Source organism: Natator depressus, chromosome 2 (genome assembly GCF_965152275.1).
Source record: "Natator depressus isolate rNatDep1 chromosome 2, rNatDep2.hap1, whole genome shotgun sequence".
Taxonomy (NCBI): Eukaryota; Metazoa; Chordata; order Testudines; family Cheloniidae; genus Natator; species Natator depressus.
Genome location: NC_134235.1, coordinates 247,630,600 through 247,645,324, shown reverse-complemented (window position 1 = coordinate 247,645,324; position 14,725 = coordinate 247,630,600).

The window sequence follows — 14,725 nt, the reverse complement described above, 5'->3', positions numbered from 1 at the left end:
GCACAAATAATACCAGTTGAGGGAACACTATGTATACTGAGAATAATTTTATTGCACCAGTGCTTTTGAAGATATTTTGGCCAAATTCAGCAAGAAGGGTTAGCACTGTATGGCACATTAAGTCAGCAGGTGTTTAACAGTCCAATACAGAAGATTTGGATCATAATGTCCAACCCAGTGGGAAGCTATATACTGAAGTCTCAGGTATCTTCTCTCTCCCTTTTAAGGTTTTTAAATGTAATGGTAAACATGATTTACTACCCTAGGAAGATATCAGTTGTTTTCTGAGAAAACACACTGGGCTTTTGTCTACACCTTTCATACAGATGTGACTGCAGAAAAAGAGATTTAGGAAACTGTCTCCCTCTAACTTCATCCTTATAATAAATTTGTTCATTTTCATCTTTCCATTTTATGTTACTTATACATGGCCTTTTTGTGTATGTAATTTTTTTCAATTAATGTTTTTATTTTGGGTGGAACAAGCAAGTAGTGTTTATGATAAAGATGATCTTTTTATACAAAATACCTTATTTGAGTTATGCTCATATCGGTGGCAATCTCTTTTTAACCATTTTTTTATGTGAGTGGTGGATTCTCTATATCTTGTCTTCAGATCAAGACCGGATGTCTTTCTGGGAGATATGCTTCAGTCAAACACAAGTTACTGGGCTCAATAGAGAGGTAACTGGGTGAAATTTAAGGCGCTATGTTATACAGGAGGTCAGAGCAGATGATCAAATAGTCCCTTTTGACCACAAGCTCTGTGAATCTACGTAAATTAAAAATTATTAATTGAAAAGGAATAATTACAATGGACAAAATCCTGATAATGCAGCAGTGTTGCCCAGTGATTAAAGCAGTGGACTGGGACTCAGGAGACCTTAGGCAAGTCACTTCATCTCTCTGTCTTGGTTTCCCTATTGGTAAAATGGAGCTAATGATGCTGATCTCCTTCATACAGATTTTTCTGGTGAAAAGTGCCATACAAAACCTGGGTATTATTAATAACACTCCACAGTATCTTCCATGTGAACAGTCCCTTGAAACATTGTGGGCCCTACCGGAAAGAAAATGATAGTAAGGACTGAACAAAGATCCAGGATTTGGTCCAGTGTCTTTTATTCCCAGTAATTGGGATAAGGGGGTCAAATTTTGCCTCTGGTTATCCCGGGGCAACCCCATTGATTTTAACGTGGTTGCATGCATGTGAGATCACATTTTGGCTTTTGGAGTATAACATCTCTAAAGAACACATGAATAACTCAACTTGATCCCTAAGGGACAGACTGGACTGGTATCCTATGATACTTGTGAATCAGGTAGGTGAATAAAACATGATTCTATCTTCCACTCGGTCCCTTACAGCAAATCGAGTAACAGAGAAGTGATGAAGTTCAAATGAAGGATGAAATCTCATATAAAGCAGTGTGGAGCCGTGCCCGCTCTGGGCTTCTGAAGACCTTGTGACCCCAGAGATTCTCCAGTTCTTAGGGTTTCCTCAGTAGAAACAGGGCGTAATGTTGGCATAATCTTTACTGTCTTGTGGAGAACATTCTTGAGTTTTGATGTTTGCAGGACACAACAGAATGTGTTGTGTCATTAAGGCTTAGACCCAAACTATGCCCTCAGAATTGCCCAAGGAGGGGTGGCTGAAGTCTTTGGAGGTCAACTATGTGCATGTATCCGATGGCCAAAATAGGCCTTTAGTGTGTTTAGAATGGGACCATGTCATCACAGATTGCATTCATCACTAATTAAATTATTCCATCCCTCTTGCCTATTTTTAGAGCCTTTATTAATTCCATTAACTACAAGAGACAACTCCACATAAAAGAACCCAGCCACTATTTCCTCTCCTTGGTGACTGACATCCCACTAGACTCCCTCCTGTTCCCCAGTTTCCAACAAGATCTACAGCTCTCTGTCCACGGCAAACCCTCCTCAACTGCTTGTTGTTAATGGCGAAAACCCACTAACATGAATGTATGCCTAACTATGATTTGTGGCTGATGTTTGTGATGCTGTCGACTGTCCCAAAGTCATACTTTCATTAATCATAATAATTGTTAGGTATGACATGTAGTTGTTTGCACTGTATCAATTTCAACCTTACAAGTAGTAACAAAGACATATCTACCAACTGTTTATTTGTATTTGCATAACAGTACCCCTGGATGGATTGTCTACAGGATTGAACCCAGGGCCTCTGGAGCTAAAAAAACATGAGTGGCTCATGCTTGAGCTTGGAGGCAACAGCAGACACATAAATCACTTTACATGGTCCAGCCACTAGAAGAGGACAATGACCAATTTGGTATTGTCACTCTTCTACTGGTAGCAAATGCTGGGGCCCTACAGGCTGGTTTCCTGCCAGAGGAGAAATCAGTGACATGTAGTCTTGGTATTTTCTTAGAATAACTTGTTTATTTAGACTATGCACATCAGTCATTGAACAGAGGTGGTCACAAAGAGTGGACAGGCAATCCTCTTTGTGAAATCTCAAGAGCCCAAACAGCACAGAACAGCTGGGTTCTCAGGAAGAAACACTGCATCAGGTTTGACTCCAGAGAGATAGATGAATGCATAAAGCAAACTGTCTTGCTATTTACAATGATTCTCCCCAAAGAATCTACATCACAAACTTAACAACAACACAGCCTTTCTTGAAAGACTGTAGACCGCTCACACACTAAACTTATAAGAATATTCATAACAGCACCATCTACTGATTCATGCCAAATTAATATTAATATGGGTTCTATTTGTACTAGCTGGACAGATAATTCATCTGTACCTGACAGTCTGAGGATTAAAAGATATTGAAATTCTTAGGGGGTTTTCACAGTGACATTTGCTTCTACTAGGTCTCAATCTTCCAAGTTCTGAATATCCTCAAGTCTTGTGTTGGGAACTGACTGTGAACAGCACCTAGGCGGGGTGCTCAGCATCTCACAGGATATTCAGATATTCCACCCAGCTGGCTTCTAGAAAGGAAGGGCCTTATGGGAAAGGCAAGGAAGTGAAGAGATTCTTCCTCTGATTTAACATTGCTTTGATATATGAAAGCACATGGGCATTTTTTTAAGCTTCAGATTTAATCCATTATATGTATAAAGAGTACTTCATTAGAAGGTCAAATTGGTTTTGGCATAATGTTTTGTACTGTACATCTCCACAAAGCCCCTGGGAAATGCTATAAGGAGGACCCTATTTGTGTTCCACTTTCTGGCTTTTCTTCTCCAAAATGATTCTGTGATAAGTGTGTTTAAAAATCCATTACAACTGCTGTATCAGATTGTTTGGAAAAGGAAAAGGAAAAAAGCAGCCTAAACAAATTTATATTTCAAGTGCAATTCATGCTGAAACACTCTGCTGTGGCATAATTTAAAGTGCAGACAGATTGGAACGAATAATGCAGAACCACTTTGATTTAAAATATTGGTATACATCAAAATGTATTATTCAAGTACGCTCTTTCAGCTAGTTTCGAAATAGAAAATAGGTTACGTGGGTAGCCTTATATAAATAAGTAACTAAGAAGCTTGAAAAGGCAGTGACACATGTGCCCCATCTCTTCATCTCCTGTGAGTTCTGGAAATCTCATCAGACACTCTGCAGGGGTGCCCGCCAGGATGTAAAGTATAATATTTCTTCCCTTCACTTCCACAGGGTCTGGCAAACCTTTTCCCTCCTTTGGTACCATGCATTCTCTTCTCTAATCTCCCTGATTTTCCTTGGACAGGTGCAAGAAATTTATTTCCTGCTTTCAGCCCAGCATTGCCCCAGTTTGCGTTCAAAAGGAAATTGCTTCCTCACACAACAGTAGTATAAGGGCCCTACCATCAATCAAACCCTGACCCCGCCCCTTGACCCCTTAGCCCCGCCCCTTGACCCCTTAGCCCCGCCCCTTGACCCCTCAGCCCCGCCCCTTGACCTCTTAGCCCCACCCACCGGAAGTCCCGCCCCGTGGGTTATTACTTCCGGGGTCAAGGCTGCCACATGACCGGAAGCAAGGTGTGTCATGTGACACCCACCCCACCCCTTGACCCCTTTAACCCCACCCCTTGACCTCTGCCCCCTCCCCCCCCCACCGGAAGTCCTGCCCCATGAGGAGCTTTGACCAATCAGGGCGAGTTCCGGAGCGGGGTGTCCTCTCCGGAAGTGGGTCTTGTGACCCCTCTAACAACTCCTCCCCCCCCCCACCAATCAGGATGGGTTTTGCCCCGTAGGACCTCCCAGAGAGGAGCTTTGACCAATCAGGGCGAGTTCCGGGGTGGGGGTGTCCTCTCTGGAAGTGGGTCTTGTGACCCCTCTAACAACTCCTCCCCCCACCCCGCTACCAATCAGGAGGGGTTTTGTTCCGATAGGACCAAGAGGAGATTTGACCAATTAGGATGAGTTCCGGGGGCGGGGTGACCCGTCCGGAAATGATTCGTGTGACCCCTCTAACAACTCCTCCCACCAACCTCTACCAATCAGGCCGGCCCGAGAGCAGATTTGACCAAAATAGGGCAGGTTCTGGGGTGGGGTGAACCACCCAGAAGAGGGGCGTATGACCCCTCTGCCAATCAGAGCGCAGCACCATCACCCCATAAGGCCCAGCGTCGGGCAGAAGAGGCTGTCTTTTACCAAGAGCGCGTGTTTTAGAAATCGTGGAAACATGGACTCCTTCACCACCCCCGTGAGAACTTCGGACTTTGTTTTAGCCCCGAAGGCCTTTGGACTTGTATGGAGAAAGCGCTACATCAGCGAGAGTTCTGAGGAGGGCCCTTTGGCCCAGCCGTTGATGGACACACCGGAAACCGACCCCGAAACCCGGCTGCTTGTGAGGCCCCACGATGAGCGTGATGGCCTCTTGTTGTCCACCCCCCGAGAGGTGGAAGGTGATCACGGCTTGGGGGAGTTACGGGCGGACAAGGTGAATGAAAAAGACGTGGCTCAGGTAAATGAATGTTTAAGAAGTGACAGTCGGGGTGGGGGTGTGTAATGGGGGTGGGGGGGGGGAGGGCTAGGAATCAGGGATTGTGTAAATCAAAAACCAAGCAGTGGTGTGCTTACGCTGTTTCTTTTTTGAAAAAAAAAATCTCTCAACAGCTCGATGATGCCTTTCTGGAGGCCTTTGAGAACTTACACATCGGTAGCCCTGTGGGAGTAAATGTATCATGCGTCAGCTGTTTTTGCTCATGTCTGAGACACAGATCTCAAGAGGAAAAGGACAAAATGGAAGAATGAACCAGCACAGACACCCTCATGTTAGGAGTCATGGCGTCCATTTTTACAGGCGGTTGTAAAAGGTTGTGTTAAACCAGGCGATTAATAAAACTTATTTAAACGTGTTAATATGAATGTTGTCCCCCACCCACACTTGTGTTAGTAAAAGATGGTACCAGTAACAGTCATGTCTCCACAGGCGGCTCTGTTAAAGAAAATATATTACACCCCCGGGGAAGTTGGGAGCTTTGGCGGGGTGAACCCTCTTTTTCAAGTGGCCAAAAAGCATAGTAAAACTTTAAATAGAAGACAAGTAACAGCTTGGCTTTCAGACCAGGATGCTTATACTTTACACAAACTGGCTCGAATACGTTTTAAAAGAAACAAGACCATTGTTTCAGATGTGGATGCGCAATGGCAGGCAGATTTGGTGGATATGCACCAGTTCTCCAAACAGAACAGCAATTTGAAGTACATCTTAACAGTGGTAGACATTCTATCCAAATATGCCTGGGCCTTTTTCCAAATATGCCTGGGCCTTTTTCCAAATATGCCTGGGCCTCAAGAAAAACTATTGTTGAACGGAGTGGATGTGAAAATTAAACTGACGCGCAGTAAAGATCCTTTCTGTTTAATGGGCAGCGGAACCGAAGGCTTTAAACTGCGCATTCTATCAGCATCCCTTTTCGTGAAGAAAGTACGTGTGGCCCCGAGCGTTCGTCTGGGGCATGCCGAGGCCCTGCTTACCGCTAATGCCAAATACCCCGTGGACCGTGTGGGAATGAAAGTGTTTAGCATCCCTGCGGGCAGCAGGGTCAGTAACCAGGAGAACCTGTTCTTGGGACAGTTGCCCAAAATGCTTGTCCTGGGGTTCGTGGATAACGATGCCTTTAGCGGAAGTTACGCTAAAAATCCCTTTCATTTTAAGCATTACGATATTAATTTTGTGGCCTTGTATGTGGATGGTGAGCAGATACCGACCAAGCCTCTGCAACCAGACTTCGAGGCAGGACGCTGCGTGAGAGAATACATGAATCTGGTACAGACGGCCGGTAAACACATGAAAGATCGTTCTCTGTTAATCGACCGTGAGGAGTTTGCACAGGGTTACACCATGTTTGCCTTTGACCTGTCCCCCGACCAGGAATGCGCCGATCACTATTCCCTGATTAAAACCGGGAACCTGAGAGCAGAAATTCGTTTTGGGAAGGCTTTAACCATTACCGTCAATATGATCGTGTATGGGGTTTTTGACAACGTCATAGAGATAAATCAGAGGAGAAATGTTCTGTTTGACTACATGTGAACATGGACACCGTGCAGCTCTCACGTGTCTTATCAACAGACCCTTACACGAAAAAGAATTTCTTAGACGTGTTTCCCTGCGATTGGCTCCCTGGCGGCAAGCTGTCTCAGAGACCCCTAGGTTTGGTGGTCAACACACATCCACACAGCCGACCGGGTGAACACTGGCTTGCCGTGTATCTGGTGGAGCGTAACCTTGGAGAGTTTTTTGACTCATACGGGCATCCCCCGAACAGTGTGTTCTTTCCTAAAAGCATTATGAAATTTTTAAACAAAAATGCCACAGACATTGTGTTTCACAACAGACAATTACAAGACCCCAGCTCCGTTGCCTGCGGCTATCACTGCGTGTTTTTCTTACACCATCGTAGCAAGGGTTTATCTTTTGACCGGATTTTAAAATTGTATTCTAATGACTTAGTGCAAAACGACCGGATGGTGATGAATTTTGTAAAAAATAAATTTAAATACTTGGCCATGCCTAGCCTTGCTCAAAGCATGTTTCAACAAGCCCAGACATGCGTATCTTGCAACGATTTTCATAGTCATGTTACCCAATAAAGCACCCCAGGTGGGGAGTTTAAAGACAATCGATGTTTGGCGTGGTTTTTTTAAAAAACAAAACAAAACACAATGACCCAATTCAGAAATGTTTTATTTAAAGCAAAACATTACCAGTTTTAAAAAAAAAAATAGAACGTGAAAAAGATCACAAACTGAGCCATTCGGCTCTTTTAGCCAATTTTCGTTTTTTAGATGGCAAAAAAGGGGTCACTGTTTCTTGGTCCACACCGGTGTCGGCGATTGAGGCCTTGAGGCGTTCCAAAAGATCTCTGTTGGTCGCGTTGCCCATGATGGAAGATGGCATGTTCAGTTCCGCCATGGCATTCATAAACACATCCCATCCTTTAGGTACATGTCTGCTAGGAACAGAGCGCGTCTGGGTGACGGCCCTGACTAAGTCGAGCATGTTAGAACCATTAACCACAGAGCCTTTGTACACAAAAGACCCTTTATCGGTCCATGAAGAAATGTTTTTATCTTGGCCCAGCTTATTTAGCAATACTGATGCATTTTTCTTATAACGCTTATTCACGTTATCCAACACCTCCTGAGCAACAGAGTCTGAGGTCTTTGGTGTTTCGGAGGGTTTGGCAGTCACACTCTGTTCCTGTTCTGGTAGAAACAGACTTAGTTTTCCTTTGTCCACATCGCTCTGCTTCACGTACGTTAGGTACCTTTGAAGCACGGTGCTGTAAAGTTTAGCCTTTTCATATTCACCTAAGTCAGTTCTTTGAAGAACAGATTTCATTTCAGCATCCAGTAAGCGAGTTGCAGTCGTTCTGATATTTTCCTCTGCCGGAGGGGGAGCACTTAATTGCTCCAACTGCCGGCTGGGCACCAGGTACATTTTTTCTGCATACTCCATTATCGATTAGTTAAAAGCCCCGTTATCAGAGGGATAGCAAAACTTAACAGGGGTCCTATAAACCCCCCAGACTGCTTCACCAGACGCTTCTTTCTTTTAAGTGAAACCCTTTTATTACACAAAGTTTTTATAAGCGTGTGTTTCTTTTTCAGCACACGCACTTGCTTCGGTGTTAAAGGTACGTTTCCTTTTAAGGTGTTGAGCGCTATTTCTGAGATGGCTGCTACTAGATCGTCAGAGGCCGAGCACAGTATAGCCCTCCTTTGCTGTGGGGACGATTTGCTAAGTAATTTTAAAAGGCCCAGGTTTCTTTTCACGCAGCTAGACATGTTTTCAGTCAGCAACCCCGGCTGCTAAAAAGGGACCTGCCAATAATTCATCTCTTTTTATACAGGGCTGTTGTTCTTTTTAAAGTATAAACTGCCAGCCAGTCTGGAGGGAAAAGACCAGTTCTTAGCCTATAAGCTTCTGGTGTGGAAGCATTTAAATCCACCACCAGGTAGCCATAAGGCCTTTTGGTAGCATCCTCAAAAGCTTCTAGAAAGAACTGAGCTTTGCCGGGGTACATTTGCCGAGCGAGTGTAGCAATTTGTAATCTGTCCCTGGGGTTTTTGAACAGAACCATGTATTTTGTGTTTAGGTTAATAGTGCGACTCTTTTTTCCCTGGCAAAATACGTTCTGAACTATATACATAATGCTCAGGTTCCTGTGATGCACATACTTGGTAAAGGCTTTCTCGATTTCATCGCTTTCACAAGCGGAGTTCATCAGATCGTCTATGATAATCATGTTCACTTTATTGGTAGGAAACAAACGGTCATCGTCAAAAGCATCAGGCAGACCCTCCACAAAATTGATAAAGGGGTATTTACAGAGCAGTTCTTTATACAAGGGTTGCCAACAACTGTAACACCACACAATATTCTCAGGCGTAACAGACAATGTTTGTTTGGCATTATCCAATACATTTTTTATAAAGTAACTTTTCCCGCAGTTGCTAGGCCCCGCGAGAATTGCAGAAAAGGGGTGTCTCCACCTCGTATCCATTTTTCAAAAACCGTAGGGCAGGGTTTTAAACCCTTCTCCTAGGACCCTCTTGTTGTAAACGACTTTCTGTGTTTTTTTAAGGGTTTTTGTCTCTATTTGCCACTGATTTTTGTTTCTTACAATAGAGGGTTGCTGCACCTCTATCTTTTTTGAGGGGTTCTCTCGCAGACCCGTGCAATAGTCCAGGACTAGATCTTTCAAACTGTCAAAGTTGATCTTTTCACAGTTTGCTACGTTCAGGGTAATACCTTTGACCTTCATACAAGCCTTTCCTCCCGACAGTTTGTACCCGTATGTTTTTGGGCCTGCCGACACAAACTCGGTGATGTGTTGATCTGGTGGGATCTCGCTCGTGAGGTCCCCTAAATAATCCCCCAGAGGGGGATTCCAGGCCCCCTCCCTTTTCACAAATATCACAGAGTCAGTGTCGTGGTACAGGCACCGCTCTTGCAATCCGTCTAGGAGGTTGTATAGTTCTAAGCGGGCATAAGCGGTGGTGAAACAGGCTATGAAAACATTGGTATTGCCAGAGACAGAATAACGGTCTTTTGCGTGCTTCCAAGATACGCACGCTGTTTCATCGTCGATAAACTCACAGGATGAAACCTCGTAGTTGGGGGAAAATAGGTACTGAAAGAGTTCGTCAGGGTCTCTCACGATGCTGGTATTGGGTAGGTTGGTTCTTTGGCCGAATTTACCCCACAGAGAATTTAAAAACAGTTTAGCAATTTGGCGTTTAGCGGGGTTTAGCCTGATCTCGTGTCGGCGTAAAAGCACTCCTTCTTTCTGGTAGAAATCGTTAACATACTTATTTTGTTTGTCTTCGTCTGTGCACCAGCTGGGATACCCTGAAGCCTCTTGTTTCTGGCGGAGGTGTAATTTTATGTACTCCGAAAAGAGTTTATCAGATTTTTCATTAAAATGCCAGATTTCATAGATTTTAGCCACCACGTACCCCTTCGCTATGGCTGCGTTCAATTCCACAGTGCACCAAGTCCCCAGGATGGCCCTCTCCTCGTCAGTGTGGGTGCACGTCTCCCGCTGCACGGTTTCCGCGCAGGTTCGGCATAGCGGGAACATAAGCTTGCCGCCCACTCTGACAGGTAACAATGGGAAAAAGAGGCCTCATGGGGGGTACACTTTAACTTTTGCAATTCCAAAATAATTTGCAAGGGGTCCAAATTTGTCATAAACTATATCGGGGTGCCCGATAGGGTAGTCTTTCGTTTTGTTTACAAAAGGGTACAAGCTGGTAAAATCATAATAGTGGATTTCTTCCCCGGGCTTAGGTTTATAATATAGACGGATGGCGTTCGTCCTCCCCCCAAAAAGAGCATCCCTAGGCATGAGAGGCTGGGGTAACTGGGCTCGGTTTAAAAAGCTCGCAAGCTCCCTGTCTGTTTCTTTCATCACCACCCACTCGTGCTCCCAAAGAGTCCTCACTACAAAACCAAGCCGTTTTAGATAGTCGGTCTTGAGCTGCGTCTTGTAATAAAGAAACCCAAAAGTTGTCCCCGTCATAGGATTTTGTGCTTTTTCACAATGACAGGCGACACAGCCGTGAAAAAAACACCCATTAAACTCAAAGGCTGTGTGTACCCCGTCAATATTGGCATAACCGTCTAAAAAGTAGGGGCCTACCTGTAGTTCCCCACCCTGTAAAGCGTGCCGTATTTGTATATGTTCTTTTTGAGAGATATACAACAGCCACTGGATAGATGGGGTCGAATATCTCTTTTTCTGTCTGTGATAGTTGTCTGGAGGGAGAAGAGCTACCGTGTTAGGCTCCAAAAACATAAACCTGTACATAGCCATGCAGACGGATGCCAGCGTTATGTACCGGAACGGATCTATACACAGTTTTATCTCAGTGAATTTACCGGGTTCTCTCTCTACTAGATCGACCTTCTCCGTCATATTCATAATTTCTTTTTCTGTATAGGATACAAGCCTGTCTCAAAATTTTTACATCCTGCTGGCAGTAATACGCAAGCTCTTTCTGCAGGTCAAAAGTCTCAGAGCTGTGGTCTTGATACCAGTCGAGAAACTCTGCTTTTTCCCTGGGCATCATGCTTTCTACACCGTAGTGCTCCACACCGGGCATAGGCCCCACATAATTTTGATTTTCTAAAGTGTTAAAAAAATGTGGAAAATACCCTTTGCAACCTTCAAACCCCATCGCCTGTGGGAGCTTGCTAAGCTTCATGGGCAAGAAGTTTAAAGAGTCTATAAAACGAATGCCAAGGGCCTTAACTTCCACACACATTAGTTTACTGCCCTGAGTGATCAGTTCTATGCACATCTTTTCCTTCAGTAACTGTCTAACGCAGAAATACGCATCATAACCTTTGGAATTGTGTGCTAGGAATGTGTAGTCCCGGAACTCTTTGCCAATAAAGGTCTTAACAAACATAGAAAGACATTCGTCACCCTTAAATTCCCAGGATTTTTCCGGCTTTAGGGACATTGCAAAAATATAATTGGGAGTGTGCAACCCAGTCTCCTGCATGCATTCAAAATCATAAAAAATATACTTTTCTGATGATTCGGGCTTTCTAAGGCTGTCCATAAAACAGAGGTGAATGTCTACATCTCCAACGATCAAACCCTGACACTGCTTACAGCGCCTCCCTTTACACCTGTGCTGCTTGTCCACGTACGCCTGACACTTACCGCACAAAGTTTTAGACAGGCATTCAACTTGGTTTTTTGACGCACAGTTGACATGTCTGTCTAAACACTCTTTGGACCGACAATACAGTTTACAGCTAGGACACCTCAGCTGCACACCCATGTTGTCAGAGCATGTTGCGCTCAAGCAGAGACGGCAACGATACCTGCAAGAATGGTCGTGACTGTACACCATGTGGCAAAACTCACAGTAATTTTTTGCTCCGAACAACTTTTTCACATCCAGAACCCCATAGTAATGTTCATTGTACAACAGGATGAAATAAGTCTTAGGGTACACGGGGCCCCCCGTTTTAAAAAAACCCCAGCCACCTTTCACCGCATACAGCACCACCTGTATGTTAACTCCTAAATGCTGTTCAAACTTTGCTACATCAGTGAGCATAACCTTTTTTTGATCTGACCACCCCAGTTTCTCGTGCAACTTTCTCGCCTCTGCTAACAATTCTGCATCTGTAGGTTTATGACCGGCCATGACAGCCAAGAGCCCTCCCGCAAAACATAGATTGGTACCGGTGTAAGTCAGGTCTACTAAACATTGTCTCTTTTTATGAATAATCTGACTACTAAGGATAGAATTTAAAACTCTTCGAGCGCCCCCACCCCTATTTTTTACAACTGTCACAACAAGGCGCAACGTCCCATCGAAATGCAATTCTCTATTGCTCTGAAGCAGCTTTGAGGTCTGGTTCAAGAAATCCTCAGCGGACAGCTCATCCCTAGTTCTTCTGACTGAAAACAAAGGGTTAGTTAAACGACGGCTCTCTAAACGTAACTGTACGTAATCATCAGGGCCTACCCTACCATTAACATCATCAAGAACTAGCTGTATCCCTCTGTGTATGGCTTCAACAGCCTGTTGAGCTGAATTTATTTGCTCAAGATGGACAAAACGAAACTCCTCACAATACACCGACCCCCCAAATCTAGGTAATTCACGTTGCCAACTTCTCACTCTCTCCATATACACCTCTGCATTTTCAGGGTTACTTGGGGGTTCCTCTACGGAACCATCAGTGGCATCTTCTACATCCGATACTAATTGAGAGTCAGACTCTGAGACGCCTCCGTGAGGGGCATTGGGAGTCGATGGGACTCCGTCTAGAGAGCACTCTGGGGAATTTTCTAAACCAGAGTCTGATTTCGCCTCCCCATTTTCAGACATGCCAGTTTGAGAGCCTCTGGTAGGGGGCATCTCTTTTTGGTTTTTTTCCCTCATTACCTCTTTAGCCCTTTTTAAAATTTTTACAGCGACCCTGGCCTGGAATTTTTTGGCAGCCATCTGTTTATCCCCCAAGCGCCGTCCGCCCTTTTGTTTACACACGAGCTGATGTGCACCCTTGAGGGTACCCCTTTCCACACCTAGTCATGCCTGATCAGAGCCACCCTTTCCAGCCCCCCTTTCTTTTAGGCCCCCTGAGGATTCAGCGTCCATCAGTTTTCTGAACAAAGCGTCGTATTTTTTCCAAATCTTTTTAGAATGCCGTAGTTTTAGACTCCCCGAAGATACAGCGTCCATCAGTTTTCTGAATGAAGCATCAAACTCTTCCCAAATACTAGAATATGGGGGATCTTTGTCAGTCCTTAGTTTTTTATTCACAACCCCTAGAGTGCCTGCTCTGGGTTTGTGAATGTGTGTGTTTCTGCACACATTCAGAGCCCCTAGAGTGCCTACTCCGGGTTTGTGAGTGTGGACGTTTTCGCTCACAGTTTTCTCAGGGCTTGGTGCGGCGGTGGCCACTGAGGAACTGGAGTTGTGTTTGCATGGTTGCAATACCTTGGCATCGCAGGTGTTTTCAATCCTTGGTTTTTTATTCACAATCCCTAGAGCGCCTGTTCCGGGTTTGTGAATGTAGGCGTTTTCGCTCACAGTTTTCTCAGGGCTTGGCGTGGCGGTGGCCGCTGAGGAACTGGAGTTGTCTTTGCATGGATGTTTTTTACCAGAGTGTTTTGTTTTGTCCTTGGGTTTGACGTAAATGAGGTTTGGACTGGGCTGATGCTTCATCTGCACTCTTGTGCTGTTTTGCGTTGTTAAAGGTCTCAAAGCAGATTCCTGGTTCTTTGGTGGTTCTCGGGGAGGGGTCCTTGTAGCTCCCACTACAGCCTTGTCAGAAGGGCTGCATATGCCTGCTTGGGGCAGGAGGGGGGAAAAAAAGCATTTTACAAAAATGTAACTTTGCCAGCTTTCTCACCCACACCTATGTATGTACTTAAAATACAAAACCTCATAAATTAACCAGACTAATAAGCAAAATATATTTACCCGGCTTCATCCATCCATCTGTCACTGATACTTGTGAATTTTTCTTTTCAATTGTCTCTCTCCTTTTTCTTTTGAGCATTTTTACCCGCTCAAGTTTTGACCGTGCTGTAAAGCAAACAACATTCTAATAAAACACATGAAACTGTCTAGTAAACTTTAAAATAAAATAAAATAATATCCATTAGAGTGTTTTTTCTATTTAAAAAAGTCATAGCTTTAAAACAAAATAATCCATTTCAGGCTGTACAACAATCACAGGTTTTGAGTTTATTTCTACCACTTTGAAAACAACCCCCACATATATATATATTTTTTAAAAATACATCTCATTTTGCAAAGTAAAAACCCTGTTAATTGGAAACACACCATCACCATCAGTTTGTAGACATATACTTTTTAAAAACCGCCTATGTTTTACACACACACACACACACACACACAGAGTTTAAAACACTGTTTGCAACAAAATACTTTTCAATAAACCCACATGCTTTTAAAAAGATCCCTGGTTGTTCTGGCCCCCGCCCTGCCCCAGCCATGTGTGCTTGGGGTCTTTGGGGTAAGAAAAACAAGCCAAAATGTTAGTTAGTATTAGCTCCCAAATCCCTATTCAACCTATGTAATACCTGAAGTTATTAAGCACAACTACAGTTAAAAATGGTTTTTACCTTGGCCTGGTGATGAACTGCAACTTAAAGTTACTGGCTCCATGCTAAACAGATCACACTGCAATACAGATATGCACCATTATTTACTAAGATAGCATGGCCAAAAA